The 24,936-nt window shown below is 43.4% G+C and overlaps 1 protein-coding gene across 1 annotated transcript in view; it reads right to left on the reverse strand.

The window, feature by feature from the left end:
* Window positions 1-24,936, reverse strand: part of Mapre2 (microtubule associated protein RP/EB family member 2) — a 134,039-nt gene that overhangs the window by 95,482 nt on the left and 13,621 nt on the right. Inside the window, exon 2 of the mRNA XM_052201504.1 lies at window positions 19,802-19,863. The gene's annotated coding sequence lies outside the window, so the exon portion shown is untranslated. The remainder of the gene's footprint in view (window positions 1-19,801; window positions 19,864-24,936) is intronic.

Here is a 24,936-nt window from a genome sequence, read left to right on the forward strand (position 1 = left end):
TGGCAGGTCTCCTAGTATGCCAGCAAAATAAGATTTGCATGATGCTAAAACTTAGACTAGTCAGTCTACCATATACAGTAAGAGTTCAGTGTTGAGCTTTATCTAATTTACTTTTCCTTAAATTTTTAAAAGCTTAGGTTTTACTTTTTGGAATAACTTATGGAATATGGTGTGGATGCAGTTTTAAAACACTTACAGAACATTATGATTTTTGCAGTCATTCAATCAAATCCACAATGTCAGGTTCCAGTCCATTAAATAAAATGTGTTTTTTGAACTATAGCATCTGGTTAAATCTCAGAGTGTTAAACACATTCTCCAGAGAAATACAGAGTAATAAACATAATGAAAATTTTAGCATCACATGAATACAGGAAACTAAGCAACCGTGCTTGCAGAAACCAAGGGAGCCCACTGTGGTAGCAATGTTCGCCTTAGGGTTTAGCCTCTCTTTGATGGGTATTTGTTGAGCATTTACTTTGTGCCAGGGCTAGTTTAGGCACTGATGAAACACATTTACAGACAAAATCCCTTTCCCTCACAAGCCTACACCTAAGTGTGAAGATGCACATTTGGTGGGGATAAAGAGAGACAATGGACAGCCTGTCAGATGGTGGTAAATTGCACGGGAAAAAATAAAGCTGGGGAAAGGGGTTCAGAAAAGGGATGGCTTAATTTTCAACAGACTGGCCAGTGTGAGCATTGCTGTCAGGACGGCATTTACCCTGCATCTTGGAAGGAAGGGTCACGGGCATGGACAAGGGCAAAGGCTCTGAGGTGGGCTAATGACCAGGAGAAGCAGGTATCTGCAGCAGAGTGTGCGCCTGCATGTGCACTGCAGAGAGAGAGAGAGAGAGAGAGAGAGAGAGAGAGAGAGAGAGAGAGCGCTGTTGGAAATGAGGGCAGAAGGATCACAGAGAGGCAAGAATGTGCAGGGCTTTGAAAATTCATTGTAAAAGCCTTTGGTTTGAAGCCAATGTCAGAAACCATTCATAGGCAGTAGTGTTAGCAGCGTGGGCACACATGTGGAATGCGCCCTAATTGTAGTAAGAACAGCACCTAATATTTCATTGCCTTTTATGGGCCAAATGTTACGCTTTACAAGGTGTCAGCATTTTAATCCTCAAAGAAATGTCAAGGAAGGGGGCTATTTTAAGTCCCATTTGTCAAGGAGGTGACTAGCTAGATGACTTTGTGAGATCTACAGCCAGGACGTGGCAGAGCTGGGCACGAAGGTGCCTGTCATGTGTAACAGGCATGTCATTTCTGCTCACCTTTCACTGGGATCTGGTTAACCTGAGAAGAGGAATGCAGAATCCAGGACTGAAAGGAGCTGGGGAGGAGGCAGGTCAGAGGCAAAAGAAGTCAGCTTAGTGTCAAAGGAATGTCGGAAGCAGGAATGAGCCCCAGGCTGAGAGGTGGGAGTGAGATCAGAGGCTATGCAGGAGACCCATGCTCATGGGAATGAAACTTCAGAATACACTAAGGGGTTGGGTGGGGGAAGACATACTAAGATTTTGGGTTACCAGAAAAAGAGAGAATTTTCTATCCTGATTTATGGCAATTGGTGATTTTATTTCTGTATGAGCCTCAACTAGCAGTGTCCATTTTTTGGATGCCTTCTGGAAGGAGAGGAGACCACAGGCACTTTTTGGTATTTGTATTCAAAGCTAGAATCTGTTTTCATTCAACGTTTTGTAATTCACCCATCCAGCTCCAGACATGGTTGTTTGAATGCTTTCACTGAAATGTGCCTGTGCCTGAATTTATGAAATTCCTTTATTTCCTTCCCCTGCTTTATTTCCATGCTAAAATAGGAACATACCCTCGTGGTGTGACTGGATGGGACATCTTAAAAGGGGTGGGAGGCTTGCGGGCTCAGTTCGATAGGGAGAGAAGAGACTCTAAGTACTTCCAACAAATCAATAACCTTCCAGAAGATTCCAGGGCTTTCAAGAGAAGATCTCCTCGGGGGTTCTCAAATGTCAGCCAACCTATTGAGCTTTAGTAGCAGAATCTGACACTGCAAAGCTGAAACCAAGCAAAGAGACTCCTTACCACAGCCTCAAAGACAAAAGTGGGGGGACAATTGCTCTATCAAGTACTAGTACTGAGTATCTTTCAGTCACTCAGAGCCTAGGCCACAGAATGCAAACAGGAGGGAGGGTCTTTATGAGTCTGGGGCTCCTCTGCCAAGCATGGTGTGCACCACTGCGGAGATGGGACTCTGGAATGTCTCCCCTACAGTGCGTCAAGGGAAGAAGAGGCCAGCAGCTGGAAAACGAGTAATGGGAGAGGAATCCCCAATTTCTGACCTCATCCAAATAAAATTTGCAAAAAGAAAATTAAAGCAGCTTATTTCATTATGGAAAAAAAAAAAGAGAGAGAATGCAACTGGAAATTATGAACTAAGACTAAATTTCCAGAGAACTGTTTTAATTAGGATTCATAGTTTATTTCATCAGAAATGGCTTTAATTAGAATGTAGAGAACCCAGTATCTTCACGTTCTTACTCTGTATTGGTTCAACATCTGCAGAACACGAATGGGAATTGTGAGCTTGGATGTGAGGGGTCCCTCACAGAGGGTAGCACACAGATGCACGGTGGGTCACCGAAAGAATCTTCCATTTAATATCGATCTAAAGGAATCAGACCTAGAAATCTGAAAGGATCTCAGTTTTTTTTTTTAACTTAAAATTTTGTTTTCTTTTATTCTGTGTACCTGAGTATTTGGCCTGTATGCTTTCCTATGCATTGTCTGTCTGCATGCCTGGTGCCAGAGAGGTCAAACCAGGTGCCAGACTCACCGGAACTGGAGTTACAGTTGGTTGTGAGCCACCCTCTGTGTGGTAGAAACAGAGCCCATGCCCTTTGGAAGAGCAGCCAGTGCTCTTAACCCCAGAGCAATCTCTCCAGCCCAGGATCTCAGTCTTCTTCAGTCTTAGCCACTCACAGGGAGATACCGTGACTCATCAGTTAGCTGAGCATCCACAATCACTTCTCAGGATTAACTCTGGTACTCAGCCGGCTTCTCAGTGCCCTCCAGACTAAGTTCCAGCCTGTCCAGAGTCCTCCCATCAGCGTTCAAGGACACAACAGAATCAGCACAAATGAGAAACGGAGCTGTGTGCAGAGGCAGTGAATATTATCTCTGCACTCTTCTGGGAAATAAAGTTCTTCTAATCTGGTGGTTTAGCAGAGTTGATAGACCTATGGGCCAAGATGTATAGAGCTGTAGTGTGTGTGTGTGTGTTAATTAATGACAGCACTACAGAATTTAAAAACCAGTGTAAATCCTATGTCTGTCACATTGCTGATGGAAAGAATAGCAAAGTAGAAAGAATTCATGGTTGAATTTCAGGTTTGCATTTGAATTTAGGTGCTGGTGCTTGCAAGTGAGGCAACCCTGGACAAATTATTTAACTTCTCTTAGCTTTAGCATCCTCAGTCATAAAATCGATTTCTAATGAGATGTGTCGACATATAAGCTCAGTTTCTACTTTATCCTCTGTGTTCATAATTGGTTTTATTCTTGTCGCTTGTCCCTTCAAAAGATTGGATTTATTTCTCTCTCCTTGGGTTATGGAAGGGCCTTACACAGTTTTGATCAATAGAATTTGGTAGATATAATTCCAACCTATACTTGCCTACACCAAGACCTGGTGGTAGCTTTTGCTTCAGTATCTTGGCAGTCATTGGTTCCACAAGAAGCCAGATTATGCTCTTGTCTTCTTGCTCTAGCTCTCTCCTCTCTTCCCCCTCTCTCCATTCTCCACCCCTCTCCAAGTGCTTATGGCTGGCCTGCCTCCCTCCCCCCTCTCTTTCCCATGCTCGCTCTCTCTCTCTCTCTCTCTCTCCTACCCTCTCAGCTCCCCTCCCCCATGCCCTGAATAAACTCTATTCTATACTTAAAAAAAAAAAAAGAAACCAGATTAACTAGTGTAGCCGCTTGTATTCTAATGTTAATTGGGTCCCCCAAAACTGTTTGCAAAAGAGAGTCTGCACATAGCTTCTGGGAACCTGTCACCAGTTAATTCTGGTTGGTTAATAAAGATGCCAACAGCCTGTAGCTGGGGAGGAGAGACAGAGGTGGGATTTAGGGTTGCCAGGCTTGGGACTGTGAAGGAAGGGAGGAGAGAGATGCCCGTGCCTTAGGTGTGCAGGACAGAGTGGGGCCCACTTGTGAAAGGGCCAAGGGAGTACAGCGCAGAGGGCTGCTCAGTTGGAGTTAAGAGCAGCCAAGATGGACTATAGAAATTAGAAAGTAGTAACTCAGCGTTATCAGTGGGAGGTAGACGCTAACCGCACAGAGGTTAGGCAGTTATTTAGTTACTGTGCTGTTTAAGGCATATTAAAATGTAAAGGCTTGTGCCAGAACATTCACCTAATGAATAAAGATTTCAAGGGACCAATCACTTGGCGAGGAGTAGGCAGGATTTCCGGGTTGGAGAGAGGAAAAGGGAGGCAGGAGAAGGGAGACTTCTTTTTCAACTGGAGATCGTGGAGGATACAATGTAGGTGGGGGAAGCCCCCCAGTTCAGGTGGTGGATCCCACTGGGATCTGCTACAGAAGGATTTATAACTTAGAATAGCTTACAAATTAGGATGCCAGTTGATGCACCCAGAGATTGTTTTACCTGTTGATTGTAAACTAAGATTGTGTGGTGTTATCCTTCACGCTGCATCTCAACTGGGTTCCAGGGTGGCAGGGCACTCCAGCCATGGGAATTTGGAAGCGTGGGGTGTGCGTGGCAGCAGCCTGCCATGGGTGAGTTGGGTGGAGAGATTTGGGTGCCCTGAGTCAGAGAGTCCGCTAGCCTCAGAGCAGGTCGGCCTGTCTGCTGGTGCCATGCTGGCAGTAGCATGGATTGCTTTTCAATATTTCCCACAACAAAGGTTGTGTGTGTGTGTCTCATTCAGAAACATACACCACTGAGACGGGAAGCAACCCCGTGCCAGGATTTATTAAAATATAATACTATAGCCTAGGATAGATTACGTACATAGATTACCGTGGTGTGAGACTATAAGCTATGTGCAGGGCCCTGAGGGTGAGACTCCATGAAGAGATGGAGATAAGAAGAGGGGAGAGGCTACCCAGAGTGGCACGGATCCAAAGCTGTGACTGAAGAAGAACGCTGTCACAAAGTCTAAGCTATGTGGACATGAAATAGGACAATTGCCTAGCAGTGGCCTACCTTAATACATGATTTACAAACCAGGAGAATAACAAAATGGTTATTTCAAGTTAGCAAATTTTGAGGTGTTCTCTCATGCAGAACTACCCTGTTGGTTCTCTACAGTAGAACAAGCCAGTTCCACGTTTACTGGGTTAAAAGAAAGCCAGGCTTTCGTTGTTGCCTGTAAATTTTGAGGTTGACTGGGCTCAGTGAGGAGGTTGTCGTGGTTCCTCACCCAGCTCTAGTAAAAAAGATAGCTGACTGCTGAGCTCAGCTGACCGTTCCTCAGTTGTGTGACCAGTTAGGAATTTAGCAGTAGCTACAGCGAGAACACCTAGGTTAGGCCTTTCTACGTTGCATGAACTCCCTCATAGCACAGTAATTGAGGTCCAAGGGATAGAGAACAGGTGCAGGGGCATTCTAGAAATCACAGTACATACATCATTTCCACAACACCTGGTCCAGGCAGTCAGCAAGGTCTACTTGGACCTAAGAGGAAAGGCCTAGATACCCTCAGGAGGAGGAATACCATTCCCATACTGTAAGAGAAGCGTGGGTTGAAGGAAACTCTGGTGGCCATCTTTGGAAGAGCATTCTGACAGACCACACACACTCTGACTTGCCTTTTCTATTTCTATGTCCACAGCACATGGGACTATTAAAGTAGAACTATCAAGGAGGAAAGAAATCAAACACTTGAGGATTGAGTTCTGGGACTGATGTATAAGCTCAAACTAGGCTGAATAACCTGTGGAAGGGTCAGCTTCAAGTATCCAAAGCTTAAAATCATTAACATAACTTAGACCTGAAAGTTCCCAGCATGAGTCACAAGACTCCATGACTGGTCAAAGATTGCTATTTGAGGTGGTGTGTGCCCCCGAGGAGGTAGAACGTGGCTCTGCCTCTCCTTCTCTCCAGCCGCACCTCACAGGTCTGGAATCTAAGATCAGAGAGACACTGTTTTCTGCTTACTGTCTGGATGCCAAAGCCCTGGGAGGTTGCTGAGCCACCTCAGGAGGTGAGAGGGCCCAGGTTCAGGGGAAGGGCTGCGGGCACTGCCGGGTTTTCTGCAGTGCTGCCGAATGCTCTGGTGGTGAGGACAGAAAAGTCAGCAGAAAACAGGCCTCTGCTGGTTCTGTGCATTGTCCAAGGAAGAAACTCACCCCAACAGCGAGGGGGAAATCATGGCTCCACGGGCCTTTCCAGAGGCACCTTGTACAAACATGGGCCGGTGCTACAGCTTTTGTATTCCTAACCACTGTCTCACCTCCTACTAAGACAGAGGGAAGAGGCCAAGTTAGCTCAGAAATGCTGGTTTCTACCACAGTTAACAAGAATGCTATTTCCAGACGTTCTGAGCTGGACTCACAACCAGTGCTCAGTTTTGATCCCTTGGGCCCTTTGTGCCACCCCCCCCCCCCAACTGCCTGTGTCTCTCTGAGTCACCACTGTAGCTGTTTCTTCATGTCACCTTCTGTCTCCCACACCGGTGGCACAGGCTACTTTGCAACCTCCCGCAGCTCCTGAGTCTCTGGAGAGTTTCTTCCTTTCTTTTCTCAATGAAACTCCACATCACCACCACATGCCTCTTCTTCTTTTTACGAAATCTTCTGCGGTCTCCCGTCACTTCAAGATCATCTTTCCAAGTCTTAACTTAGTACTTCTGGCCTTAAGCAGCATGCCTTAGAATGTATTCCTGTCCAACTATATAGGAGCAGAGTGACATTCCTCTTGGTAACCTCTGAGTGTGAAGCATCCATTAGATCTACTTCTGGGTATCATCAGTGTCAGCAAAGCTCTTCTGTTTGAATCTTTCACCAGTGTTTGGGTAGAAATTGTTCTTCACTTCTCTGCTGGGCCCCGTCTGCTAAGTACCATTTGTAAAGAGCGTTAGTTGCTTCATTAAGAAGCAAAGGAGATGACAGTAAATTAATCACATGAATTACAGTGATGTACAGTAACAGTACAGCAGCAGTTTCCTCCAGAGAGAGGTAGAGAGAACCTGGACTCTTCAGCCCCCATAGCTGCATCTTTACAAATGCTTTGACTATAATCAGATTGCATCATTAAAGGCAGAATCACCATGTTTTCAGCAGCCTAACACAGCTCTAAAATTCACAGGGAACTAATGATTGGGAGACATAAGGACTCAAAATGTTGCTATTTCCTGCTGATGGCTGGAACGCTTAGAGTTCCACAGAGAGTAAGCGCTGAGGCTAGATGAAAAGTTAAACAGAAAACGAGACAAGTTGCTTTGGCTGGTCGCTTTAGACAAACAGAACGGCAGCCTCACATTCTGTACAGAACACGCTCAACTCTGGGAAGCAGCGGCTGCAAAGCAGGCTCAGCTCCACCCCATTTGCTTCCCTTGAAAACTGTTCCTGATGTTTGGACATGGTGCTGTGAGGCGCAGCCAAGCGACTTCACAGCGGTTACGAAACAGCTGCAGATCCGTGCTTATGCCATGCCCTGTACAAATACTCCACAGAGAATACATTCCGGTTGTGAGAAGAAATAACAGCTTTGCTAATAATACCAAGGTGAGAAGCTGAGTGTACCTAAAAAAGATATAAGACCAATGTCCGAGTGTCGCCCCCTCCCCTTTCTCCTCCTCCTCTTCCTCCTCCTCCTCCTCTTTTGAGGCAGGGTTTCTCTAAATAGTCCTGGCTGTCCTGGAACTCTTTCTGCAGACCAGGCTGGCCCCACATCTGCCTGTCTCTGCCTCCTGAGTGCTGGGATTAGAGGCATGCTCTACCACCACCCTGCTTCCCTTCCCTTCTTACAAGTGAAGGAGTCATTCACTTCTGCATTCCAATTCTATCTCACTCATTATAACATGGAAAGAAGACCTAACAATGAACCAAGTTCAAAAATCAGCCAGAGCCAGGGATGGAAACACATCTCTGCAATCTTAGGAAGGATCAGGAGGAGGAGGAGGAGGAGGGGGAAGGCTATCTCTAGCCTGTGCTCCAGGGAGGAGGAGGAGGAAGAGGAGGAGGGCTATCACTAGCCTGTGCTCCAGGGAGGAGGAGGAGGAGGGCTATCACTAGCCTCTGCTCCAGGGAGGAGGAGGAGGGGGGCTATCACTAGCCTGTGCTCCAGGGAGGAGGAAGAGGAGGGCTATCACTAGCCTGTGCTCCAGGGAGGAGGAGGAGGAGGGCTATCACTAGCCTGTGTGCCAGGGATACAGGTTACTATTCCAAATCACAAGTTAAGTCTATGAAGGCCACTTGATTGAGTAATGAATGTTGCCCACCTGAAAAACCAATGCTCTGTTACTGGAAGATTTTCACTAAAAATGATGTTACCCCTTGCATGGCTGTACTCCTCTGTAATCCTAGCATTCCAAAGAGTTAGGAGAGAAGTGAATTCAAGGCCAGCCTGGGCTGCATGAGACTGGTCCCAAAACAAATACATTATTTAATATAATCTTTACTATGGCCTCCCGTGGACCTTTGATATGATATGGATACTATGTTATGCAGTAGTGTAATATGTAACTTAAGTAAGACATATTTGGGTTATCACATTCCTGTAATAAACATTTGCCAATGTTACAAATATTACCTAACAAAGTCATTATTGTTTGTATTTTGATTTTCCAGTTGCCGTAGTAAAATACTATTGGTAAAGAAGCTGCGAGATATCAGTAAACTGTAAAATAAGTCTATTATCTGTGGCATCTTTTTATCCACAGCTTTGATTCCAGTTTTGTCCTCAGTAACTGAAGATACTATGCATCTTAGTTCTGTTCCCTCCTTAGAAAATTATCCAGTTTAGAGATCTACCCGGCCAATCTATCAAGTTCTTTCCCAATGGTCTCTTGGTTTCCCCTACATTCACGTCTGACATGTAGACAAGTAAAACAACTGAAAAGTCTGTGTGCGCCCCTTCTTTCCAACCTGCTCCCTTTCGTAAGTAACCTTGTCTTCGTGACTTGTAAAAGTAACATGCACACGTTAAAACATGATGGAAAACTTCTCTCATACTATTGCATCTTATCTGGACCCATTTTCAAGAACTCGTAGCTTTTAACTCTTTCTGTGATTTAATATTTTGTGGTTAAAATTGCCTCTTTAAGATCCTGTGCAATAGCACTTCCTACCCAAATACTGCTCGGAGAGAGTGGATCTCCCAGGAGTGCAGACGAACCTGTGAACGTAGGAAAGACCACCACTTCTGCTCAGAGGGACCCAACTGGAGCCCTCAGGTCACAGGAACCAAGGAGCAGCCTGGGAGAAGCTTCTTCTGTTTCTGTCTGCTCCCAGAACTGATCCCGTGCCACAGGGTTCCATACCAAAATACAGTCTGGAGAGGCCTGGTTTCCCAGGAGTACTGACTCACCTGTGAGCACAGGTAAGACCACTACTTCTGCTCAAATTCCTGGCCCAAGAGGGACCCGCCCTGAGCCATCAGGATACAGGAACCAAGGAACAGTCAGGGACAGGATCCTTCCAGTTTCCATCTGCACCCTAGACCTGACCCTATGCCATAGCTCTCCATACCCAAATTCCTCCCGGAGAGAATTGGTCTCCCAGGAGTTTTGAAACACAGGCTTGCAGGAGGGACAAGCACCAGTCAGAGACAGCAAGACCAGCTAACACCAGAGATAACCATGGTGAGAGGCAAGAGCAAGAACATAAGCAACAGAAACCAAGGCTGCTTGGTATCATCAGAACCCAGTTCTCTCACACAGTGAGCCCTGAATACCCCAGCATACCAGAACAGCAAGACTCTGATTTAAAAATCATATCTCATGATGATGATAGAGGACTTTAGGAAGGACATGCATAATTCCCTGAAAGAAATACAGAAGAACACAGGTAGCAGTTGAAAGCACTTAAAGAAGAAACACAAAAATCCCTTAAAGAATTGCAGAAAAACACAACAGGTGCAGATATTGAACAAAACCATCCAGGATCTAAAAATGATAATAGAAATAATAAAGAAGCACAAAGGGAGACAACTCTGGAGATAGAAAACCTAGCAAAGAGATCAGGAGTCATAGATGCAAGCATCACCAACAGAATACAAGAGATAGAAGAGAGAATCTCAGGTGCAGAAGATACCATAGTCAAAGAAAATGCAAAATGCAAAAAGCTCCTAACTCAAATATCCAGAAACTCCAGGGCACAATGAGAAGACCGCACCTAAGGATAACAGGTATAGAAGACAGTGAAGATTCCCAACTTAAAAGGCCAGTAAATATCTTCAACAAAATTATAGAAGAAAAGTTCCCTAACCTAAAGAAAGAGATACCCATAAACATATAAGAGGCCTTCAGAACTCCAAATAGATTGGACCAGAAAAGAAATTCCTCCTATCACATAATAGTTAAAATGCCAAATGCACAAAACAAAGAAAGAATATTAAAAACAGTAAAAGAAAAGAGTCAAGTAACATTTAAAGACAGACCTATCAGAATTACACCAGACTTCTCACCAGAAACTATGAAAGCTAGAAGATTCTGGGTAGATGTCATACAGGCCCTAAGAGAACACAAATGCCAGCCCAGGCTACTATACCCAGCAAAGCTCTCAAGTAACATAGATGGCAAAACCAAGATATTCCATAACAAAACCAAATTTACACAATATCTCTCCACAAATCTAGCCCTACAAAGGATAATAGATGGAAAACACCAACACAAGGAGGGAAACTACCCTAGAAAAGCAAGAAAGTAATCTTTCAACAAACCTCAAAGAAGATAACCACACAAACAAAAATAACATCAACATTAGCAGGGAGCAATGATAACTTTTCCTTGATATCTCTTAACATCAATGGACTCAGGGTGGAAATCAACCAAGTAGAAACAAAAAGATCTATACAAAGAATCAACAAAACCAGGAGCTGGTTCTTTGGGAAAATCAACAAGATAGATAGAGTATGAGGTCAAGCCAGCCTATTGTTCCAGGATGGCCAGGGAGACACAGAGAAACCCTGTCTTGGAAACAAATAAATACCCCAAACTGCCTCTCTAAAATTTCATATACCATGTATTCCTGTTTTCTTAAACAGAATATTTATGTTCTTTTGAAGTAAATTCAATATGCTTCTACCACTTTTTGCCTGTCTTTCCAATGTTATTGTTAGAATTACTTTTAATGTTTAAGTAGTATCAATATATATTCATTGGATCTAGCGTTGGACTTTGTACAGACAATTTAGTTCAAGCATATCATATACTGCGGCCATATTTAAAGTCCCTTCTTTCTTCTTTTCAGTCTCTACTTCTCTTCCCCCACTTGGTGGTTTTTATGCCATGTGTGTGCATGCATGCATGCATGTGTGCATGCTCATGTGTGTGTGTGTGTGTATGTGTGTGTTGGATATCTTGTGTCTGCTTTATTGTGTGTGCATGTGTGTACTGTGGTGAGTGTGGACCCTGTGAAGTCTAGAGAGAACAACAGATTTCCTGGAACTGAATTTACAGGAAGTTCTCGGTAAATTATAATATATATATATATAATACTATACCTGATGTGGGTTATAGGAACTGCATTCCAGTCCCATGCAAGAGAGGAGTACAAGTGTTCTTATTCCTTAAGGCATCTCCCTAACTCTATGCTCTTTTTATTTACCCAGAAATACAAAGCAGTAGCCTTTCCATCTTTGAGAACTTTGCCAACTACTGTCCATGGTTTCAAAACCATGATGGATTTGCTCCTGTTTCTATTTGATGCTTTTGTTGTTCTTTTGAGACAGGCTTTTGTATGTGACTGGTCTCATACTCCTTATGTTTCTTTGTCTTTATAGTTGGTATGATGTATACCATGATGCCTGGCCCCATTATTTTTTAGTAACCACCTTACATTTATTAACATGTTCCAGCTACACCCACTAATGTGGATCAGCGTGGCATTCCTATACATCCACACAGTCCTGTGAAAGATCAAACCCACGGAAGAGCTACAGAAGGCAGAAGCAAAACTGGTATTTGAATGGAGCATCTGTAGTTTTGGCTTTGCTTTGGTCTTTTATGACAGGGTCTTACTGTAGCTCAGGCTGGCTTCAGACTTGGAGGGCTCTGCCTGCTGCTGCCTCCTGAGTGTTGGGATTATATGTAGGAGTCAACACACTTGGCTAGATTGTGGTAGGATCTGTTAGTTTTAGCGGGCCACTTGCTTTTTGTTTGATATTTACTCCATGCCCTGAAATAAAATCATTAGAAGTCTGATATATGGGACTCTATACACTTAGACCTGGCCCAGCTTCTCCATCTCTCTTATAATTCCTTTTTTGTTTTTTAAGATTTATTTATTTTATATATGTGAATACACTATACACTGTCTTCAGACACACCAGAAGAGGGCAACAGAATCCCATTACAGATAGTTATGAGCCACCATGTGGTTGCTGGGAATTGAACTCAGGACCTCTTGAAGAACAGTCAGTGCTCTTAACCACTGAGCCATCTCTGCAGCCCCTCTTCATCTCTCTTAATCCTGCATTATTTACACACTTTCCCAACCTCATAAGATGACTTATGACTAGAATGCCATTTCTCCTTGTTACCTGCTAGTTTACAAAGGCAGCCTGAACTCAAGTCTATCCTCAGAGCTTTTTGTGACCATAATAAAACAACCCAATTCCCTAACAGTTAAAAATGCAGTGAAGCAACAGTTAGGCAAACGGTTCCATTCTTCGTTCGAGTCACACCAGTTTTCCCAAACACCATTTTCTTCTCTCTCTTTATGACAATGTAATCCAAAATAATCTTTCTTAATGGGATTAAAATTTAGAATAATGTTTTAAATCTTGATATCTTAATGCACAATGAAAATATCAACTTTTGAGGTAATTCTTTTAAATAAATGTCATCAAATCCAGTAAGTGGCTTTTTTTTTGTTTGTTTTGTTTTTTGTTTTGTTTTTCAAGACAGGGTTTCTCTGTGTAGCTCCGTATTTTTTTTTTTTTTTTAATGTAGGGACTATGTTGCCTTGAGAAGGAACCCAAAGTGACTGCACAGTCTCTTCTCATGATCCCATTAGAAACATTTGTGGTTCCTCACTGGAAGTTATAATTGTCATTACAGAATGTTGTGAGCACTCAACTCATATTGTTTTTGAAGTGGGAAGACCCTCCCCCCCTTTTTCTTTTTTCTTTGGTTTTTTGAGACAGGGTTTCTCTGTGTAGCCTGGCTGACCTGGAACTCACTCTGTAGACCAGGCTGGCTTTGAACTTAGAAATTTGCCTGCCTCTGCCTCCCAAGTACTGGGATTAAAGGTGTGCGCCACCACAGCCTGGCTTCAACTCATATTTTATGCAAACCAAGTTAGCATGTCATTAGACTGAGTACAGAGGGGGACATTAATAGCCCAGTCTACTTTATCAGCCAAATGCTACATGGGCCTGAGAGGTATCACTCCCCTGGAATATAGCTAACAACAAAGACACCAGAATTTCATGAGACAATGTTAACAAGCCCCGTTGGAGTCATAATAGAATAATAAGTCAGCATGCAAAGCAGAGTTAAGAATCCAGCTGGCTGACAGCAAGTCCTGACTGCCGAGAGAGAATCAAGGCTCTCCCAGCGTGCTCTCTAGCCTCCTTTTTTAACATTTACTGTTTAAGTCCTCTAGAGCAGCTGGACCTTAACCGGACAGTCTGGGAGTCTTTGGAAGTACTGTCTTAACGCAGAGGCACAGCTAATGTCAGAGCACAGACAAACACAGGAATGTGCTCGTTCGAAGCTGAGTGATATGAGGTAAGGGACGCTGACAGTCTGTGTCATCTACAGTACACAGAGCCAGGCAACCTGACATGAGCCCGTGTATAGACTGCAGAACACAGAAAGCAAATGTCAATGCCCAGTGTCTGCAGAATGATTAGCATGTGTCATCTGTTACTATGGAGAATTGTACAGAGCCATATTGGGGTATCATGCCACAAGGTAGGAACTTGACATTGGCCAAGGACAATTCCTGGCTTCGGGCAGGAATCTGACGTTAGGGCATAATAGGGAAGTAGGTTACAGCAGGAATTTTTATCCGAGGGTGGAGAAGCTCAGAGTGAAGGTTAAGTTCATTGTTCCCCCAGGTCTATGAATTCCTGAATTAAGCAGGTGACCCACCCAGCTGCCTGAGCATTAGAGCCAAGGATGGCCAGAAGACTTCCCCAGACTCAGCCAGGAGTCTGGGAGGAGGGACCTCCCCAAACTGGTTTTTTTTTTTTTTTTTTTTTTTGATGTATACATTTTTTTATTTGATATATTCTTTATTTACATTTCAAATGATTTCCCCTTTTCTGGCTCCCCACTCCCGAAAGTCCCATAAGTCCCAAATTGTTAAAAGGTCTGACCGCCATTAAAGTTGGGGCCTCGATCGGTAAAGTATCATCCTGGCTTCATTCTTTTCGTCCCTTCCCCATCTATCCCTCAGCTTCTGTTCCAGCAACCCAGTTCATAGTAGCTGCAGGCAGCTACAGAATACAACAGAGAATCTGAAAGAGTTTCTAAAATCAGAGGTAATATCCAATCAGGAAGTCCACAGTATAATAAACAGGGAATTTACAGGGGATGTGGGGACAGATGGTTCTGGACCCACTCAGGGGTATTATATAACTATTTACACCCATACACTTACAATACATACATGTTAACTTTGAAATGGGCTCTGCTAGGAGGGTTCAATGGTGGTTTGTGACACTATAAACTGTGTTGGAAACATTAAAACTACAGTTGTCACTGTGCACCACAGCTCACAAAACTGCTCATGATACAACAGAAAACAAACGTGCACAAGGTCTGACAACAGCTGAGCGAGGACTGGAAGGAAAAGACAAACAGAATGGAGGCTACAAGCAGGAGACACAGGACGGGTGGCTCAAGAGCTGGGATGTATGAGACAGTGCCAGGCAGGAGGGGCGACAGCGCTAGAGCTGTGATGTGCAGCAGTAGCAGACACACTAGAGGGATAACTCTAGAGCTGTGTTGTACAGTAGTGCCAGGCACACAGGAGGGACAACAGCGCTTGAGCTGTGTTGTACAGTAGTGCCAGGCACACAGGAGGGACAGCTCTAGAGCTGTGTTGTACAGTAGTGCCAGGCACACAGGAGGGACAGCTCTAGAGCTGTGATGTGCAGCAGTAGCAGACACACTAGAGGGACAGCTCTAGACAGTAGAAGATAGAGGGCAGATACAGGGGTGGAGAGCTCTAGAGACATACAGCCAAGTAGGTAGACAAATGGGATGCGGGGGCTCAAGACAGGTCATGCACAACAATATCAGAAGCATGGGATAGAAGCTCTAGAAATGTGGCTTATTACAGGAGTCCATGGTTACAATTGTATTATGTAGGAAGTAATGGTAACTAAGTAAACTTTCATGGCTATTTTGACAAAAGAGCAACAAATGATCAATTTTAACATAATGAATGTGTCCTTAAAAAAAAAAATCAAGAAACAAAAAACCAAACCAAACCAAACCAAACCAAACTATCATTAACTGGGTGTGGTGGCACACACCTTTAATCCTAGCACTTGGGAGGCAGAGGCAGGCAGATCTCTATGAGTTTGAAGCCAGTCTGGTTTAAGAGTGAGTTCTGGGACACCCAGGGCTACATACAAAAATCCTGTCTCACAATAAAAACAAAACCAAACCAAAAGCAATCCTACCAAACCAACCAAACAAAAAACCAACCACCACCACCAAACTCTTGACTTTTATCATTATTTTATTGTGTGTTTTGCATATATATATATATGAATGTTGTGGGCTGCCATGAGGGTGCTGGGACTAGAACTCAGGTCCTCTGGAAGAGAGAAGCCAGTGCTTTTAACCTTTGAGGCATCTTTTCAACCTTCCATTTCCATATTATTTTTATTAATAAAAACTTTGAAGGTACTACAAAAGAAGAAGAATATGTAAGAGACATTGAGAAGACACACAGGAACCAGTAGATCCTTTGTGACAATTAAATGATTACAGATGATACTATATATTTATTATATAAGTACATGTAGGCAGCTAGATGTAAATTACGGTGATGTAATATGACTTTGTTTCTTGAATAGTCTCAATGAAATGATCAATTGTGCATCCTCTATTACAGCAAATAATTGCTAACATGTAACAACTGAAGTGGTAGAGAAAGGCGTGAGAACAGGAGCCAGGGGAGATTGGAGGCAGAAGAGGCAGATCAGAGGTCAACAAAGGCTCTCAGGATTGCACTCTACTCTGCTCCAGCCCCAGGCTAGAGGCCATATTTCTAAGCGTGAGCATCATGCTGAGGACGCTGTCTGCCTGTATGTGTTAGAGACAACAGGGTATAGATTTCTCTCTGCTTGGGTCTAGTCTTGGTTTAAATAGAACATACTATATAAATGACCAGTCATGAACAGCAGAGTCACTACCCCATTTGAAGATCAATTTCTGTACTTAAAAGGTATTAAAATAAGTTTCATATAGGATATATACGGGTTAATGAACCAATGAGACGGCATATGTCCAGCCGCTAACAGAACGCTGGTACACAGTAGGTATCAAATAAAATTTGTTCTCCCATATTTTGCCCTTTGTACAAAAGACTCTGGCAGAAATGAAGATGTGCCCACTGTAGCTACCAGATCTCAGATCTCTATCCCGGACACACACTTTTATACCAAGCAGGATCCCTTTGCTACCAGTCTCTTGCTAATGGTAGGACCAGACCAGACTTGTGTGGCATCACTAGACTGAGCTGCTTGGGTTGGCACTATTGACAATCCATATTCAAAATCCCAGTCCTACCTAAACTTGTTTCTGTGTTCAGAGAGGGAGCTTAGTCAATAAGGTTCTTGCTGCAGAAATATAAGGGCCTGAGTTTGATCCCTAAAACCCACTTAAAGCCTTGTGGCAATGCATGCTTATGATTTCAGGTCTTGGAGACAGGTGAATTCCTGGCCAGCTTAGCCTATGCAGAAAGAGTGAGTGAGATAATATCATCTCAGAAACAAAGGGAAACCAACACACAACACACACACACACACACACACACACACACACACACACTGACTGAAAAACTAAAAAACCAGAAAGCAGGTGACACAGACAATAATGAGCTAATAAAATAAGCAGTTGCTAAAAGATGAAAGACACATATACAAGATGTGTATTTCAAACAGTTAATTGAAACTGACTTACACTTTCAGAGGCTTAGTCCATAAGCTGATAAGCATATGAAAAACACTTTCAACAAAGCTAGCCATCAGAGAAATGCAAATGCAACTACCCGGAGATTCTACCTCGCCCCAGTCAGCACGCCCAGTCGCTAATAACACTGATAATGAATACTGCTGCTGAGAACGTGGACCGGGAACCCTTAGCACACTGCTGGTTGGATGGTAAACTCGTGCAGCTACTACTACACAAGCTGGGGGCTTCCCAAAACTTAAACCTGCTATGGGCAGAGCTGTTCTTACTCCTGGGCATTTACCAGAAGATTCAAGTCCACGGAGCACAGGGATGCCTGCACTCCAATGCTTGCTGCAGCAGGATCCACCACAGTGAAGCTACAGAACTAAACTAGTTGTCCAATGACAGCAGAACTGAGGAAGGAGATGTGGTTGATATACACAATGGAATTCTTTCAGCCATAAAGAAAGGCAAAGCTATGGCATTTGCGGGGAAATTAATGGGGCTGAAGGTAATCTTACTAAGCAAATTAGGTCCATTGCCCAAAACCAAATACCATGTTTTTCATTTCATCATTGGCGCTTCCTAGATTTTATATGGACACATTGAACCATTTATGTGTGCCTGACATAAAAAGCAGAAATGAAACTTAAGGGAACAAAAAAGAGCAACAGGAGAGATGGGAGACAGGGGCGGCAGCAGGAGCACGTACATGTTGTGTGCAAGGGGATGCCTGCATCTGGCGGGGTCATAGGTCAACTTTAGAAGTGTTCCTCAGAAGCTGTCCATCTTCTGTCTATCTTCCAGACACGCTATCTCATTGGTCCAGAGCTTGCCAAGTAGACTGTCTCCGCCTCCTCAGTGCTGGGACAACAAGCATGCCCACTACACTTAATTTTTTTAAAACAGATTGATGATGTTCAAGCCATACAGTCTGCTTAGATAATGGTTCACCTGTTTCTATTACCTCTTCAACCGTCCAGTTAGGGATGTGGGGTGATGACAAGATTTACCACCAACAGATGCATTTTTGTTGCATCTGTTGGTGGTAAATTAATCAGTTAATCAGAATAATCCCAGACAAACCAGCGGATGGGGTCCTACCAGAGGGGCTAATAACATGAGATTCATTTCCACAAGGCTCCCATACCTTCCTAGCAATGGTTTCCAACAGCTACAGGGCAAGTCCTATTCACAGGGTTTCTCCTCTTGGCCCACACCTGCCTTTCTTCTCTCTGATTCTACTCGTCCTAAAGCCTGCTCTGGACCCCAGGATAACCGTCAGCGTCCAGTGGTCTGCGTGGCTAGAGTGAACGCGAAGGCTGTGTTCATTCCCTCGGATAACCAAGCCAATTCAGATGACAATTCCGTATGCGCACGTTTGTTTCTCTTGCTTTCATATCAAGGTGGCTTGCTAACAAGTCTCCGTCGGGGAGGAGCTTCAGGGTCCTTTTCTCCTAACAATATCCATCACCCCTAGCATTTCTCACAATGACAGAAAAGAGCAAGCACCCCACACCCACAGAGTAGAGTTTGGAAGCGCACCAATGCCTGCTGGGAGAATTAGTCACAAATCTGAGCGTTTAACCCAAGCTGATACCTTTTCAAGGACGATTTGAAGATGGGGTTTCTGATTTTAGCATTCCAGAAGTTAAGAGAAAAGGAGAAAGCAACATCTACAATTGCACACACGTTTTTCTATACATTTCTTTTTAAAAAAAAAAAATATGATGGACGCAAACCCTTCTGATGAAATCTGGGGCGGGTGCTTCCTGCGACCTGTCCCCACAGGAACAATTACAGCACAGAGCTCTGAAAGCTTCTCAGAATGGCTTTCCAAATATTGCCATCTGGTGGAATTTTAGGTAATTGTTCCTTTGTTCTAGGGAGCCCCTGGAGGTAAGCTTTGAAGGCATTATCAGGCAGAGATTTAGGGTACCTGTGGGAAACAGCTAAAGATCAGCATGATCCAAACAAACCGGAATCTGAAAACACAGAGGGGCTTTCAGGGGCTTTGCCGGTGTCCTAATATGTGCATTTATCCCATGTTCCTCTCTTCTCTCCCTCCCCTTCTCTTTCTCCCTCTTTCCTCCCTCTCCCCTTCCCTCCCTCCCTTCCTCTTTCTCTCTCCCTCCCTCCCTAAGATTCACCTCATATTCATAACAATAACAAATAACACCCCGTTTATTTAAAAATAACTAGAAATGTTGCAGGATTATTTTGACCATATCTTGATATTTCTCCCTCCAATGGCCACTAATAAGGTCTCCCAAATCAAACTTTCACTGACTTGCCCATGTTTCAGAGGACTGTTTGTTAGCAGTCACACTTGGGAAGGAGGGCACCATTTCAAGAGCAGTGCCTTTGTGGAGAACATTTACTCAAACACTGGCCTTTACCACGCAATGGTTTCTAAAAGCACACTGGCCATTTAGGCCGTAACATCAGTCAGTCCAACGTAACTCACAGACGGAGTCTACCCGATGGTCACAGTGAAACCTTACTTTGAACATCCAGGCGCTCTCCCTGGCTGTTGAAGTGAATGGTTCTTCTGGGAAATGGGACCCTGGAAATGGGACAAAAACAAGGAAAAGAAATGAGCAAAGTAGCGTCATGGAAACATTGTAGAACAATGGAAAAGCAACTTAAAGAAAGCACATTCCACAAATACCCCAAACTGACTGATTTTGCTTTGAGTATTTGAAATTTTAGTATAATGGCAGATCTATGAAAAGAACTATTTTCATCTCGCAACCTCCCTAGCACTGTGCAATGAGATAACAGTCCTGTGACATCAGATGACCCAAACGCAGCCCCTCCAGGGCATGATGTGACTGTATCAGAGTTCAGACTTGCTCAAACTTGGCGTGATTCACAGGTTTCAAATTTATTTTAAAAATATTTGTTTTAACTTAGTATCAATATGGGCTTAATGTATGAAAACCAATTTTGGCTAATTTGGACAATATAAGCATTATAAGCAATGTCAAGCCAAACTTGAAGTGATACAACAAACAGAAACTTATTTGCTTTCTGTTCACTATTCCCTCTAAAACACCACCTGGTTGACCAGTTGATGAGTAGCCAGTTCTAGAGAATGAGTGATGTGGGGGGTTCTGGGTTCGAGGCCCACCACGGGGACATCTGTGGCTATTGGGGAGACTGCTAATGGTCCCACTAGATTCTGCTGCAGGTGACCTGCTAGGCATGTCTTTCCCATCACACCCAGCAACAAGTGAGAGAAGACCCTTCCTACCTTCTACCCACCCGGATGCCCTGATCAATCCTCTGCTATGTTTCCTTGGCCAACTCAGAAATGCTTCTGATATTTATCTAGAACCCACCACACAAAAATCAACTTATCTGCAGCAAATCTAACACGATGTGGTCGATCCTGGACAAAGTTCTAAAGTTACTACTGCTGGGTTTTAAAGGGGGACTCGGTAGGAATTTTACAGTTTTCATATAAGGGTGGTAAAAAAGAAGAACAAAATGCTAACAGCTGAATGACAAAAGCATGGGTAAAGACAGCTGCTGGATGTTATTGTTTGGTTTTGTTGTTGTTGTTTTGTTTATTTTATTTATTTACATTTCAAATGTTATCCCCTTCTCTGTTTCCCTCTGCAAACCCCCTATCCCCTCCCCTGCTTCTATGAGGGACCCCCCTCCAGTCCTGCCTCACCACCCTAGCATTCCCCTCCACTGGGGCATAGAGTCTTCACAGGACCAAGGGCCTCCCCTCCCATTGATGCCAGATAAGGCCATCCTCTGCTACACATGCAACTGGAGTTTTGTTCACTTTTGTTTTCCCTGTCTGTCCTAGAACTCACTCTGGGGACCAGGCTAGCCTTGAACTCAGAGATTCGCTGCCTACCTCTGCCTCTGGAGTGCAGAGATCGAAGGCGTGGGCCATTACCACAGAGCCAGAGTTAGATTGTTAATGTTACAGGGAGCACATCCCCCAGTCTAGGAGGCTGAAAAGGCCCAAATCTGAACACCCTTTGAATGGCAACAAGATGCCACAAGCACAGCATGTCACATCCTGAAACTGTTTTATGTAGACAACTATTTAAAATATAAAATGGCCTCTGGGATATATGCCCAAGGCATATATGAAACACAATAAATTGTGTGTTGAACATGGGGCCTAGCCTTAAGAAAACTCATTATGTGTATATAAATATTAAAAAATATTCAAAACTGTTTAAAATCTCATATCTGGTGCCAAGCAGATAAGAAAAACTTACCTGTAGGGTTCAAAGTTCAGATAAAAACTTAATCTTCATCATATTTAAAAGGCAAAAAATTTCATAATAGTGCTTTTAAGAATTAGATTCAAATAAACTATTTTATACACACACATAATTTTATATAGAACAAGTGGAATGAAATGTATATATATGTTTTATAATAGAATTTTCATCTGTGGGGGTATTTTACATGTTTCTGTAATTTAATACTAGTTTCGTAAACCAAAATTCAGATTTAAAAATCCAGTTCTCATCAATTTTGATTCTTAAAGTCTTCCAATTTTTCAGAAATCTTAACAGCATCAGAATAAAATTTTCATTTACCTTCTTTATTAAACTACTTCTTGGTAGCTTTGTTACCAAACAAGAGGTTTGGTACTAAGCTCAGAGGCAGGAGCATAAGCTTATCTACAAACTAGGTAGCTTGCCCTTAGAAGTTTCTGTCTCATCTATACAATGTGACCTTTTTCTGTTTACTCAAAACAGCCAGTTGCTAATTTCTCAGAAGCTGTGACAGAGCAGATTGGAGAATCGTGAGCTCATCTATGGACCCCTGTGTGTGCTAGACAGTTCACTATCTAATTTACTTTAATTTCTTAGCTCCTTCCTTCCTCCCTTCCTTCCTTTAACAATTTTATTTATTTAATGTATATATAAGTGCTTTGACTGCATGTCCATATGCACACCAAAAGAGAGCACTGGGCCCCGTTATATCGTGAGCTGCTATGTGGGTGCTGGGGATTAAACTCAGAACCCCTGGAAGAACACCCAGTACTCTTAACTGCCGAGCCTTCTCTCCAGTCTGAAAGGCACAGCCTTTGATAAAGGTGACCTACATGAACCATGCAGGAATTTCCTTGACAGAGAATTTAAGGTTTTCTCTGATGTAATCCTTCTAAATTTCCATTTTCCACTTCTTATGTGTATGAATATTTTGCTCTCGGGCATGTTTGGGCAGCATAGGAATCTCTGGTTCCCATGAAGGTCAGGAAAGGGGTGGGGTGCTGGGAACCCGACCCAGGTCCTCTGCAAGAATAGCAAGTGCCCTAACCTTGGAGTTTCCTCTCTAGCCTCCAGTCTGTCCAATTCTTCTAAACATTGACACAAATGCATACAGTGAAGACTGAAAGTTTGTTCTAAACACCAGTTTGATACTTCATGCATTTTAATGAATCTATATTCTCCGAAGTTCACACGGAGCAGTATTGCCTCTGCATTCCGCATCTATCTACGGAAGAATAGAATTTCATTCTTGCCGGGATTTTGTGGACAAAGCAGGTGGTCTATTTCTAAACTTGACTACACTATGTCCCTCATTTTATCCTATCATACAGACTGTGGTCTTCTGTTATTTTAAGCACCAGGTAACTCTTCTCCAGAAACAAACAGCAACAAGCCACCTCTGCTCTCTATGATTTTTTTTAAATTAAAAAAAAAACTTGTTAGGATACAAATCATGGCAGGATCAAGTAAATCACATTTTCTGTTTCATAGAAGTCCACTTTCTAGAAGTTTCCAATCTTTTTTTTTCAACAAACTCAGAATTCCAGCATCTTATGTCCAAGGTATGCCTACGGAATATCTATTTCACCTGGGAAGATTTCCCACCTCTGAACTCAAACAACTGCTGTCTTTATGCCTGGCCATAAAACGGTGGGAGTATGAGAGGCACATCAGGAGGAAGCACGGATCTAAAAGTATCTCCAAGCATGGATGTCACCAGATATCAATTTGTCTGTTTCTGTTCTGTAGCTGGCCAATATAGCTTCTGGCCTACATAAGGTCAGATCAGATCATTCTGTTCTAAGAGACAGCATCAGGCCTCCCCAGCTGCCCCCAGCTTTTTCAAGAAGGTGTCATGGCTGGGGCCTGAGGCTGGGTTTCCTCCCAGGGTTTGACACAGCCTTCCAAGGTCTTCAGGAAGAGTCGTAGCCCGAATTTTCAAACGTTCTATTGCATTCTGACATACTGCGTGGCTCCAGCTGCAGATCATGTTCTATCCACTGGGAGGTCCATTGCTTTCTAGGAACAGGGTATCTTATAAACATTAGCAGAGAGGCACATGCTATTAATCCTGGGACTGATCTTGCTTGATACCAACTTCCAGCAAGCACCACATCAATTAGTGGTCTTGAGCTGGGATTGTGGCCTCTCCAGGGGCAGCCCAAGGCTGCTCACTGCCGGGAAACACAGGGCTCAGCACGCACCAGAGTAACCAAAACCATTGGTGGAGGGGGGTATGTACTGGCAAAGGAGGTCAGGTTACACGGGGCGTGGACATCAAGTCTGGTATGACTCATGCTCCTTAAGAAAGACAAATTGACAAATGATCCATGCTGTGTATTTAAGGACTTTAAAAGTATTGCTTGATGATAAAGGGATTTGGGTGGCATACACTGGAGGCGGTAATGGTGGTATAAATTTCTCAGGGTCACATGCGTTGGTTTCCATACACTGAAAGGACAATCCCAAGTGATAGCTACAAAATTGGCTCCTTCCCCTCCAAGCACAGCGTAACCATCTCTTCTTGGAATCCTCACTTCTCCATCTGTTGCTTCCCATGTGAACTAGAACAAAACTAATTTTTAAGATTGCCCTTTCTGTTTTAGATATTTTTTAAAAGAGTGGTACTGTGAAAGTAAAATTCTTAAAACAAAACAACAAAAACTCCCCCAAAACAAAAAACAACCCCCCCAAAACACCAAGGCAAACTACACCCATAAGAAATATAGCATGCAGTGTATGTAACCCCCTAAAATGCTTTTTATAATTGCACCATTGAAGCCAAGCCTTTATCCATTTTTAATCATATGTCACTGGAAAAACAGTAAGTAGAGGATAGCCCTTCCCCCTGTGTGACTGATAACAAAGTAGAGCAAAGCAGGAGTGATACCCGGAGAGCTTCAGTTTCATGTTTTCTAGCAGAGCTTATGATACAAACTGTGTTTGAGACATGGTAGAAACTTAAGACATGCTTTCCACGTGTCCTGTCTTTGTAGTCTGTCATTCTCCTGGCCCACCAAGGAAGCCGCATATTTAAAGTATTCCAGGGCTTTGACGGGGTAACAGAGATCTTAGGACACTGGTGCTGAGGCGGGCATGACCTCCCCTAACACATGGACCTTCACCTTCCACTCTGTGCTTTGTGAAAATCTTTTAATACTCTCATTTTAATCCATAATATTTTCAGAGTCTGTGAAACATGTTAGTAAGTGACTGGAATTGTGGAAATGTTGGCACAGGGTCTAGACACAAGTTTCTTGTCCACGTCAAGCCCATGTGAAGAGCCTGGGACTGCTCTTGGAGCCTCTGCTGTGGGCTTTCCCTTGTAGAGGAATGCACTTCCAAACGTTTGAGAGTTCTATAAGTAAGTCCTAGAATGGAAGATG

This window comes from Apodemus sylvaticus, chromosome 13 (genome assembly GCF_947179515.1).
Source record: "Apodemus sylvaticus chromosome 13, mApoSyl1.1, whole genome shotgun sequence".
NCBI lineage: Eukaryota > Metazoa > Chordata > Mammalia > Rodentia > Muridae > Apodemus > Apodemus sylvaticus.